A 12,037-nucleotide genomic window follows, 5' to 3' on the forward strand; every position below is an offset into this window, starting at 1 on the left:
CTGAGGTGGGAGGCTTGCTGGAGCCTAGGAGGTTGAGGCTGCAGTGAGCTAAGATCGCACCACTACACTCCAGCCTGAGTGACAGAGCAAGACTCTGTCTCAAAAAAGAAACCCCAGCTCAGCCACTTGCTCATTATGTAATCTTGGGAAATTGCTTAATAACTTTTAGCTCTTGCTAAAACTGATATAAAACAATAGTGCCAACTTCATGGGGTTGTTGAGAGAAATTACTTAAAAGGTTTAGCATAATATCTGTCATAATTTAGTAAACAGTCAATCATTTCTGGCTGTTACTGTTTGTATATTTTTAAACAGTGACCAAAGCAGAAATAAACGGAATGATGTGAAATTAATGAATATATAAGTTATATTTGCTGCCCTCTCTGGCCTTTTCACATGTACCTTTCCCTCTGTGAAACTCCCCTACTGCCACCCTTTTATGGGGTAGCATATTTGATATATAATCTTATTCTCATTTTGTTTAATGTCTTGGGAATGTGTTGAATACTCTTTGTGTAGGTTTTCATTTAGGTATACTTTTCAAATATGTAAATAAAGCTCAGTAAATAGAGGGCTTTTTTCAGATTCAGTGTATACTTTTACTAAGTTTCTTTTCCTACTTACATAACAGTGGCAATTATTGAAGTGGGACATACATCAAGTGAATAAACGGGTGTTTCCAGCTCTGAATATACCATGAAGACCTTACTTGTTTTTTTGATTAGTGACATTTTTCTCTTCCAAAAGTTTAGAGGAATGGGAATGTGAGCCTTTCTTGGGGAAGTCTTACTTGTGTTGTTACTTTTTATATGTTTTACATGTCTGTCTATTCTGTGGTTGAATAAAATATGTCCTTCCTATGACCACCAGTGCAACTTTTGTACATATGCTACCCATTATACTCAGATCTCCTTTTTAAAACCTCACATGTAGAAATGAATGTAAAATTTGTACTCTTTTACCTTTGAAAAACTTGCAATAATCACCATATCTTTATCATCGTTAGATTAGCAAACAGTTAAATCCTCATGAAATTCTCTTTATAAGCTGTTTGTAGTTTTCAGGCATTCAATCATTCATGCCTTATAGAAGGCAAAAAAGCATTGGTTATTGATGAAATAGAAGTAAGATAGAATCACTGTTGTATTGCTATTCAGTCTATTAATGCAGAATTAAGCTAGATTTATAATATATATACCATATATTTATATTAATATATACTAAAATATAATATGTGTAATATGACTATAAATTTATATTATATACTTATGTTTTTATATAGATTTATTTAATATATAGATTTATATGTATATAAAAAACATAGGATGTGATTTTTCATTATTTGTTTTTACAGGAACAGAATGCTAGTGCTTGAAAAGGGAGCATAAAAGATCATATAGTACAACACTCTCATTTTACAAATAATAAGCTTAGACAGGCAGCATATAGCTTACTCAAGATCTTATGTGGGAGAACCTATTGAAGAATCCAGGGCTGTGTTCATGAGACCACACTTTGTATGACTATAGTCATATTTTCACTCAATTTCAAGCCCTTTTAATTTTAACTTTATTTTTAATTTCAGTTATTTCTTTACGTGGTTAAGCCGGTTCAAGATTTTCCTATTCAATAACTTGGCAGATTTCCTTTAAACAAGAGCCATCTTATTAGACACTGAAGCTATAAAAAAAAATTAAGGTTGCTTTCACTGAAAATGTGCAAAAACAACCACCCTAGTACTTGCAGTGTTATGTATATTCCCATCTTATGGCACTAATAGAAGAATAAGTAGTTACTTTATTTCTCCTTCACCTATCCCCTTCAGGAGGTGTCATGCCACATGCCCGTTGTGGACTTTCAAATTGTGTGCTGTATTCAAAGGAACTCAAGACCATCATAATTAAGTTGGGCTCAATAGTTAAGATTGAAAATGATGTTTTAATAGGTGCATCTTTCTTATTAAACAACATATTAAAAATACAGCTAGCTCTGTGTAATTACATTGATCACTGTACCCTCTGGATAATACTCTTATGTTGGTGCAAAAGTAGTTGTAGTTTTTGCTATTGAAAGAATGGCAAAAACGCAATTACTTTTGCACCAACCTAGTAATTTTCTTTCCCACTCTTTGAGAGGTGTATGGTTTGGCAGTCTCTATGGTAAGTTGTTCTATTAGTCCATTCTCATGCTGCTATAAAGAACTGTCCGAAACTGGGTAATTTATAAAGGAAGGAGGATTAATTGACTCACAGTTTAGCATGGTTGGGGAGGCCTCAGGAACCTTCAATCATGGTGGAAGGTAAAGGGGAAGCAAGGCACTTTCTTCACAAGGTGGCAGGAAGGAGAAGTGCTGAGTGAGGGGGGAAGAGCCCTTTATAAAACCATCAGATCTCTGAGAACTCACTTGCTATCATGAGAACAGCATGGGGGAAACTGCCCCCACGATTCAGTTACCTCCATCTGGTTCCTCCCTTGACACGTGGGGTTTATGGCGATTACAATTCAAGATGAGATTTGGATGCAGACACAGAGCCAAACCATATCAGTTGTTCTTAAGAAAGCCTACACTCACCTCTTGGTAATTAGTGCTTACCCTATGTCAACAGTGTCTCTTCAAATTGCTAAAAGGTCAGAATGTACATAAGGTATTAAGATGAACCCATCTCCTGACTGAGAGAAAAGGCAGGCTTAAGCTACCAGTGTTTAGTGGCATATATCTCTTATGTGGAAGGGCCAAGATATTTACTTCCATCATCTTTATGCCAACTCCATGAATATCTAGCAGATAGTAGGTGCTTTGTCATAAATACTCTTGAGGTCAGCATCCTTCTTTGCTTGGTTGCCTGGTCTCCTGTGATAAAAGCAAATGCCTGATTAGTTGTTGCCTGACAGCCCTCAGTAAAGGGTATAACTTGGGATAACTTTTTAGTACAGTTCTTTGGCTCTGAGATGTTCTCGTTCCTGTTTTAGCTTATTCTCTTCTTTTGCTCTGTGAACTCTAGTCTTTCTTCATAGATTAATTTCATCCCTCATTCAGTAATCCTAAATATTTTTTCAGTGCTTTACTATGTGACAATCACTGTTATTGGTGCTTGATGTACATTAGTAAACAAAACAGATAAAAATCTCCACACTTGTGGGTCTTAAATTCTAGATGGGGGCAGGAGACAGGCAAACAATTAAAGAAATGCATACTAAATATCTACATTTTATAACATATTAGGAGGTAACTGCTATTAAAAAAAACCCAGCAGAGTAAGGGGGATTGGGAATGCTAGGGAAGACAGGGTACAGTCACAGTTTCAATAGGTCAGAATATGTCTTAGGGAGAAGAAGACATCTAAGCAAACATATGCAGAAGAAAGGGAAGCTGACAATGTAGATATCCTGGAGGAAAATGGTACAAAGGCCTTATGATAAATGTATACCTGGTTTTTAAGAAGAACAGAGAAGCAGGCCAGTATTGCTGTAGTTGAGGGAGGTGGAGGAGGGTAGCAGGAGGTCAGAGAGGAAATGAAGGTCAGGTCCTTTAGGGCATTTTAGGCCACTGTGAACACATTGGATTTTACTCTGAGTAAAACAGGAAACCACCAGATGGTTTTGAATAGAGGAGTGACATGGTATGACTTCTATCTTTAAAAGCTCACTTTGGCTGTTATATACAGAATAGGCTATAGAGAGCCACATGTGAAAGCAGAGAGAATAATTAGAAGGCTGTTACAGTAATACGGCCTGGGGAGAATGGTGGCCCACATCAGATGGTAGCAGCTATAGGAATGAGGTATGGTAGATTTCCAGATGCACAGTCATGCATCTCATAATCACATTTCAGTCAATGACTGGACCACATATAACAATGGTGGTCCCATAAGATTATAATACCATATTTTTGCTTTACTTTTTCTATGTTTAGATATGTTTAGATACACAAATACTTACGATTGTGCTACAATCACCTACTGTATTCAGTACAGCAACATGCCGTGCAGGTTTGTAGCCTAGGAGCAATGGGCGATAGCATGTAGTTGAGGTGTGTAGCAGGTATACCGTCTATGTTTATGTAAATTTACTCTGTGACGTTTATATAACAACAAAATAGGCTAACAGCACATTTCTCAGAACACATCCCCATCAGTAAGCAACACGTGACTGTAATTTAAACATGGAGCCAATGGTATTTCCCAATAGGAAATGAGTTGTGTGAGAAAGGAGTCGAGGAAAACCTCAAGGTTTCTGGCCTCAGCAACCAGAAATATGAAGTTGCAGCAATTAAAATGAAGAAGATTTCAGGTGGAATAAGTTCAGGTGGGGCCTGGGGGAGTGGTGAGGGAAATCAGTAATTCAGTTTTGAACGTGTTATTTTAGAGGTGCTTATGAGTCGTCCCCATGGAAATGTTATATAAATGTTGGAGTTTAGAAGAGAAAATTAGAGATAAAAATTTGAGAGTCATAAGATATACAGGTGATATATAAAGCCCTGAGAGTGACTAAGATAACCACTGGGGAAAGGCTTTCGTTAGAGATCAGGATCAGAGTCAGCCTGGGGGCATTGCAATATTTAGAAGTTGGGGAAAGAGGAGGAACCTGCAAAGGATACAGGGAGGGAGCAGCTGTGAGATAGGAGGAAATTCAAGAAGACAACAGTATCTTCCAAGCAAAAGTGGTAAGCTCATACTCTTTAGGATGCTTTATAATTTGACCAAACCCCTCTGCTTCCAAGTGAGGTCATTGCAATTTTACTGAATTTCCTGGTTTCTCAAGAGAGGAATTTCTTTCCATGAGCTATGAGAAAGCTGATTTAGAGTCTCTCCACCTGTTCTGACAGCAGCCTCAGATGGCTGTATGGAGTTTTGAGAGATGTTTGATAGAAGGCCATAGACTCTTGAAGTTTGTAGCTAGCAACCTACAGGAAGGACAGATTCATATATCCCATAGATAGCACCTGGGTTAGGGTCCTGATCAACCCTGTTTCAGACCGTGTAGGTCCTGAGGCACAAGATTGAAATTTCTGCTGGTCTTACAAGAGAATTTAGGGAAATTGGAATAAGCATTTGTTGAACTGGTAAAATATAAGGTTGTATACTCAATATGCTTCTACCGTTGTGTCAAGGGTGTGATTCTCTTCTGTTTTCTCGTCCAAAAATTAGACTGAAAAAAAAGTAGACTGAATAATCCCTGGAAGGGTTTACCAGCCCCATCCTAGATCAACTGCACTGCATGACCTTAAAAGACTGATGGATTTAACCCTCACTTCTGCCCCTGGCAGGCTTATAGTGCCAAGTTGTGGTTTGCAAACTCTAAGACCAACACCTAAGGATTGCATCCCTGGCCACCAGATCAAAGTCCAGAGAGCAATGCCAAGTCAAAATCTGGCACTATTTGTGTGTGTGCTTGGGTAAGGTGGGGTCTCCAGGGAGGTGGACAAAGTTCACTATATATACAAAGTGGGTCAACAGTTACAGAGGATAAGGCATGAAGCAGCCCAGAAGCATCTTACAAATGGTTTGCTTGTTGTCTTAGTCAACTTGGATACATCTTAAAGGAAGCCAGTCCTTTGGTACAACTTTGCCTTTGTTTTTTCCCGTTTCTAAATCAACACCTGGGGAAACGTTCCCCATTAATTGCTAGCTTCATATCATTTTTGCCTGTGTACATACATCTCTTCTCCACTGCTCAGAACACAGGAAGACTTACCCTGGTTGTGATTCTATTTCCTCGTTCTAAACAGAGTCCTGGAATTTGAAAAACACCTATCCATTAGGTATTGCAGGACTCTTTGTGACCCCATGTAACAATGTACAGATGTGTTGCTTAATGATGGGAATACGTCTGAAGAAGTCTGTCATTAGGTGATTTTGTCATTGTGTGAACATTGGAGAGCATATACAAACCTAGATAGGATAGCCTACTACACACCTGGGCTCTGTGGTATAGCCTATTGCTTTTAGGCTACAAACCTGCACAACATGTTACTGTACTGAACACTGTAGGCAGTTGTAACTGGTAAGTCTTTATGTATCTGAACAGATCTAAACATAGAAAAGGTAATGCATTGCACTAAGATGTTACAATGGCTAAGATGTCACTAGGTGATAGGAATTTTTCAGCTCCATTATAATATTACGATACCACCATCATATATGCAGTCCATAGTTGACCTAACTGTTGTTACTTAGCAGGTAATCCTTTGTGACACTTAAGATAGGAACAGGTACTGGTGGGGAAACGTGAAGGCCTACAGTTGCCCTTCTATTGCCAACTCGATAGTGTGTAGCCTTGGATTCTCTTTCTATTTTGGCCCTGCTTGGGTTTCAGTACATCTTGGTTTGTATTGGTAAAGTCACATATATGATCCATTTTATCCCCTGCTCAGACAACAGAAGCACTACAGACACAATGCACCTCTTTCTTTAATAAAATGAAAAGTACTGTGTCCTTTTTAATAGATTCTAGTTTACTTTCTGATTCTAGAAGACCCTCTTTACTACTTTCCAAATCAAGACACATTTGTTCAACTATAAGATCATGGTTTATTTATTTTTATTATGAATTGTAATCAGCATTTTACCTCTGCCTCAGATATTTGTCCTATCATACTTAGTCTAATTGGTGTTTGCCCCTCATTAAGGGAATTAACGACATTAGCAGGTAGGAAAATGAGGAATACTCCTTGAGAACTCTATCTCTAACCTTTACTGTGTTAATAAGAAGATAATAGATTAAAATAGCTTATTTTCTTTTGTTAATTTCCTTTTTTAACTGACAAGTAAAAATTGTGTATAATTATGGTGTACAACATGGTGTTCTGATATAGGTATATGTTGTGGAATGGCTAAATCAAGCTATTTTTAACATATGCATTACCTCACATACTTATTATTTTTGGTGAAAATACTTAAAATCTACTCTCTTAGCAATTCTCAAGCATACAATAGGTGGTTATTTACTGTAGTCACCATGATGTACAATAGGTCTCTTGAACTTATTTCTCCTAACTGAAATTTTGTGTATTTGACCAACATCTCCCCAAACTCCTTCCCCTTACCCTTGGTAACCACCATTCTACTCTGTTTTTATGAGTTGAACTTTATTAGATCCCATATATAAGTTAGATCATGTGGTATTTGTCTTTCTGTGCCTGGTTTGTTTCAATTAACATAACATCCTTCAGGTTCTTCTAAGTTGTTCAAATGACAGGATTTTCTTCTTTATAAAGGATGAATGTCATTTCCTTGTGTGATTATATACCGCATTCTCTATCCGTTCATCTACTGATGGACATTTAGGTTGATTCCTACGTCTTAGTTATTGTGAATAATGCTGCAATAAACATGGGAGTGCAGATATCTCAACAGACTGATTTCATTTCCTTTGGATATATACTCAGTAGTGGGTTGCTGGATCATATGGTAGATCTATTTTCAATTTTTTATCATGATGGCTGTGCTAATTTACATTCTCACCAACAGTGTACAAAGGTTCCCTTTTCTCCACATCTTCACTGGATCTTGGGATGGAGTTTTGCTTGTCACCCAGGCTGGAGTGCAATGGCACGATCCTGGCTCACTGCAGCCTCTACCTCCCAGGTTCAAGTGATTCTCCTCCCTCAGCCTCCCAAGTAGCTGGGATTACAGGAGCAAGTCACCACACCCATCTAATTTTTGTATTTTTAGTAGAGACAGGGTTTGGGGAAGTTATCTATCAAGTCCTTTGCCTATTTTTAAATTGGGTTATTTGTTTTCTTATTATTGACTTGTTGGAGTTCCTTATGTTATGTTTTGTATATTACACTCTTATCAGATATGAGGTTTGCAAAGATTTTCTTCTATCCTATAGGTTGTCTCTTTGTTGTTTCCTTTGCTGTGCAGAAACTTTTTAGTTGATACAATGCTATCTATTTTTGCCTTTGTTGCTTGTGTTTTTGGAACTATAGCCAAAAAAATTATTGCCCAGATCAATGTCATGGAGCTTTTCCCTGTTTTGTTCTAGTAGTTTTACAGTTTCAGATCTTATTTTTACATCTTTAATCCATTTTGAGTTGTTTTTTTTTAACCTCTGAACTTTTTATTGGCCTCCTGCTCCCCAAAGAGTACCCTGCTTCTGCTGGCTTAATGTCTCAGAACTTTGGTGTCGTTGGTCTCAGACACCACTTTGCCATTCACTATCTGGCGGGTAGTGGTCTTTTGGATGGTTTGCATGGAGTTACTGCTGTCCGAGGCATCACCAAGATTGAAGTCCTTGATGTCTTCTGGCAGGCAGTGATACGTGGCAATCTCAGCCTCCAGCTTGACCTTGATGTTCAGCAGGGCCTCCTACTCCTGGGCCTGGTGCTGCCCCTCTGCCCGGGTCTATGTCCACTCCAACTCCAGGTGCAGCAGGATCCCGTTGAGTTGCTCCATCTGCAGGGTGTACCAGGCCTCCACCTCCCTCAGGCTGTTCTCCAAGCTGGCCTTCAGATTTCTCATGGAGTCCAGGTCAATCTCCAAGGACTGGACTGTATGTTACAGCTCATCTGTTGAGAGCGTCATCTCAACAGCTCCAACCTTGGCCAACTGCATGGTGACCACTGTGGTGCTCTCCTTAATCTGCCGAGACCAGTATTTGTCTAGCCTTCTCAGTTCTTCCGAGCCAGCTCGTCATATTGGGCCCAGATGTCTGCCATGATTTTAGCGAGGTCCTGAGATTTGGGGGCATCTACCTCCACGATCAACCCAGAGCTGACAATCTGGGCTTGTAGGCCTTTTACTTCCTCTTCATGGTTCTTTTTCATTAAGAGCAGCTCCTCCTTGAGAGTCTCGATCTCTGTCTTCAGCTGCAGCCGAGTGACATTGGTGTCATCAATGACCTTGCAGAGCCCACAGATGTCGTTCTCCACAGACTGGCACGTGGCCAGCTCTGTGTCATACTTGACTCTAAAGTCATCAGCAGCAAGATGGGCATTGTTGATCTGCAGAACAATGTGGACATTGTCCACAGTATTTGTGAAGATCTGAGCCCTCAGGTCCTTGATGGTCTTGAAATAATGGACCCAGTCTCTGACCTGGGGTCCTGTCTTCTCCAGGTGCTCCCAGATTTTACTCTCCACCTTCCAGTTCTTGGTGTCTGGGCTCCTCACTCTGTCCAGGTAGGAGGCCAGGCGGTCTTCAGGCTTTGCATGGTCTCCTTCTCATTCTGGATGCCTCCCATTCCTGCCAGACCCCTAGCCATCCCTCTGGCCAGCTCCCTGGACCCCAAGCAGCCCCGGAAGCTGGTGGAGCAGGACATGGAGATCCGGGAACCAGAGCCCCCAGTGCCTGCATAGATGTTGGTTGTGCTGCTGACTGGCCAGATGCCATAGCTGGGCACCTGGATGGAGCCCAGGGATGGGTAGGTAGTTGGTGGACAAGGTGGAGCGAGTGGTGAAGCTCATGTTGTCTGGGGAAGAGAGTGGGAAGAGAGGACTCAGGCTTTGCCGATAACCTTGAGTTTTGTATGGTGTGAGATGAGGCTCTAATTTTATTCTTCTGAATGTGGATATCTAGTTTTCTCAGCACCATTGAAGAGAATATCCTTTCCTCATTGTGTGTTCTTGGCATCTTTTTCAAAAATAAATTGAGCATAAACTTGAACTCTCTATTTTATTCCATTGGTCTATGTGTGTGTTTTTATGCCAGTACCATGCTGTTTTGTTTACTATTGCTTTGTAGCAGATTTTAAAATCTGGTAATGTGATACTTTCAGCTTTTTTTTTTTTTTCCTTATGATTGGTCTGGCTATATGGGAGTCACTTGTGGTTCCATGCAAATTTTAAGATTTTTTTTCTATTTCTGTTTAATATGTCACTGGAATTGTTAAAAATCTTTATTTTTTTTTAAATTTTTAATTAAAAAAACTTTTATTTTAAGTTTGGGGGTACACGTGAAGGTTTGTTATATAGGTAAACTCATGTCACAGGGGCTTGCTGTACAGAGTATTTTGTCACCCAGGTACTAAGCCTAGTGCCCAATAGTGATTTTTCCTGATCCTTTCCCTCCTCCTGCCCTACTCCCTCAAGTAGGCCCCAGTGTCTGTTGTTTCTCTCTTTGTGTTCTTGTGTTCTCATCATTTAGCTCCCACTTATAAGTGAGAACGTGCAGTATTTGGTTTTCTGTTCTTGTGTGCTAAGGATAATGACCTCCAGCTCCATCCATGTTTCTGCATATGACATGATCTTGTTTTTTTATGGCTTCATAGTATTCCACGGAATATATGTGCCACATTTTCTTTATCCAGTCTACCATTGATGGGCATTTAGGCTGATTCAGTGTCTTTGCTATTGTGAATAGTGCTGCAGTGAACATTAGCGTGCATGTGTCTTTATGGTAGAATGATTTACATTCCTTTGGTATATCAGTAGTGAAACTGCTGGGTGTTCCACTTTTAGCTCTTTAAGGCATTGCCACACTACTTTCCACAATGGTTAAACTCTTTTACACTCTCACCAACAGTGTATAAGCATTCCTTTTTTTCTGCAACCTTGCCAGCATGGTATATTTTAACTTTTAAATAATGTCCTTTCTGACTCATGTGAGGTGGTATCTCATTGTGGTTTTGATTTGCATTTCTCTAATAATCAGCACTATTAACCTTTTTTTCATGCTTGTTGACCACATACATGTCTTCTTTTGAAAAGTGTCTGTTCATATCCTTTGCCCACTTTTTAATGTGGTTGTTTTTTTTCTTGTACATTTGTTTAAGTTTCTTACAGGTGCTGGCTATTGGGCCTTTGTCAGATGCATAGTTTGCAAATATTTTCTCCCACTCTGTAGGTTATCTGTTTACTCTGTTAATAGTTTCTTTTGCTGTGCAGAAGCTTTTAAGTTTAATTAGATCTCATTTGTCAGTTTTTGCTTTTGTTGTGATTGCATTTGGCATCTTCATCATGAAATTTTTGGCAGTTTCTATGTCCAGAATGGTATTGCCTAGGTTGTCTTGCAGGGTTTTTATAGTTTTGGGGTTTACACTTAATTTTATATCCAGCCAAACTAAGCTTCTTCAGTGAAGGAGAAATAAGATCTTTTTCAGAGAAGCAAATGCTGAGGGAGTTTTTTTTTTACCTCCGGACCTGCCTTATAAGAGATCTTGAAAGGAGCACTAAATATGGAAAGGAAAGACCATTACCAGCTGATGCAAAAACACATTTAAGTACACAGACTAGTGACACTACAGGGCAACCACACAAACAAGTTGGCATAATAAGCAGTTAACAACACAGTGACAGGATCAAATCCACACATGTCAACACTAACCTTGAATGTAAACAGGCTGAATTTCCCATTTAAAAGGCACAGAATGGCAAGCTGGATAAAGAAACAAGACCCAATGGTATGCTTTCTTCAAGAGACCCATCTCACATGCAATGACATGCATAGGCTCAAAATAAAGGGATGGAGGAAAATCTACCAAGCAAATGGAAATCAGAAAAAAGCAGGGGTTGCAATCCTATTTTTAGACAAAACAAACTTTAAACCAACAAAGATCAAAAAAGACAAAGAAGGACGTTACATAATGGCAAAGGGCTCAATTCAATAAGAAGACCTAACTATTCCAAATATATATACACCCCCAACCCAGGAGCACCCGATTCATAAAGCAAGTCCTTAGAGACCTACAAATAGACTCCCACACAATAGTAGGGTAAGACTTCAGCACTTCATTGCCAGTATTAGACAGATAATCGAGGTAGAAAATTAACAAAGATATTTAGGACCTGAAAATGTTTAATTTTTAATTTTTGTGGGTACATAGTATATATATGTATATATTTATGGGGTATATGGGATATTTTGATATAGGCATACAATGTGATAATCACATCAGGGTAAATAGGGTATCCATCACCTTATGCATTTATCCTTTGTGTTATAAACAATCCAATTGTACCCTTTTGGGTATTTTTAAATGTATAATTAAATTATTATTGAAATTTTGATGGTGATTGCATTAAGTCTGTAGGTGGCTGTGGGTAGTATGAATATTTGAACAATATTAATTCTTTTAATCCATGAACATAGGATAT

At 39.0% G+C, this 12,037-nt stretch overlaps 1 protein-coding gene and 1 pseudogene across 5 annotated transcripts in view; one reads left to right on the forward strand and one right to left on the reverse strand.

Annotated features, from left to right (window-relative positions):
* MSRB3 (methionine sulfoxide reductase B3) overlaps positions 1-12,037 on the forward strand; it is a 183,848-nt gene that overhangs the window by 126,296 nt on the left and 45,515 nt on the right.
* LOC134759512 (keratin, type I cytoskeletal 18-like) lies at positions 8,109-9,409 on the reverse strand (annotated as a pseudogene).

Source organism: Pongo abelii, chromosome 10 (genome assembly GCF_028885655.2).
Source record: "Pongo abelii isolate AG06213 chromosome 10, NHGRI_mPonAbe1-v2.0_pri, whole genome shotgun sequence".
In the NCBI taxonomy this organism is placed as follows: Eukaryota; Metazoa; Chordata; class Mammalia; order Primates; family Hominidae; genus Pongo; species Pongo abelii.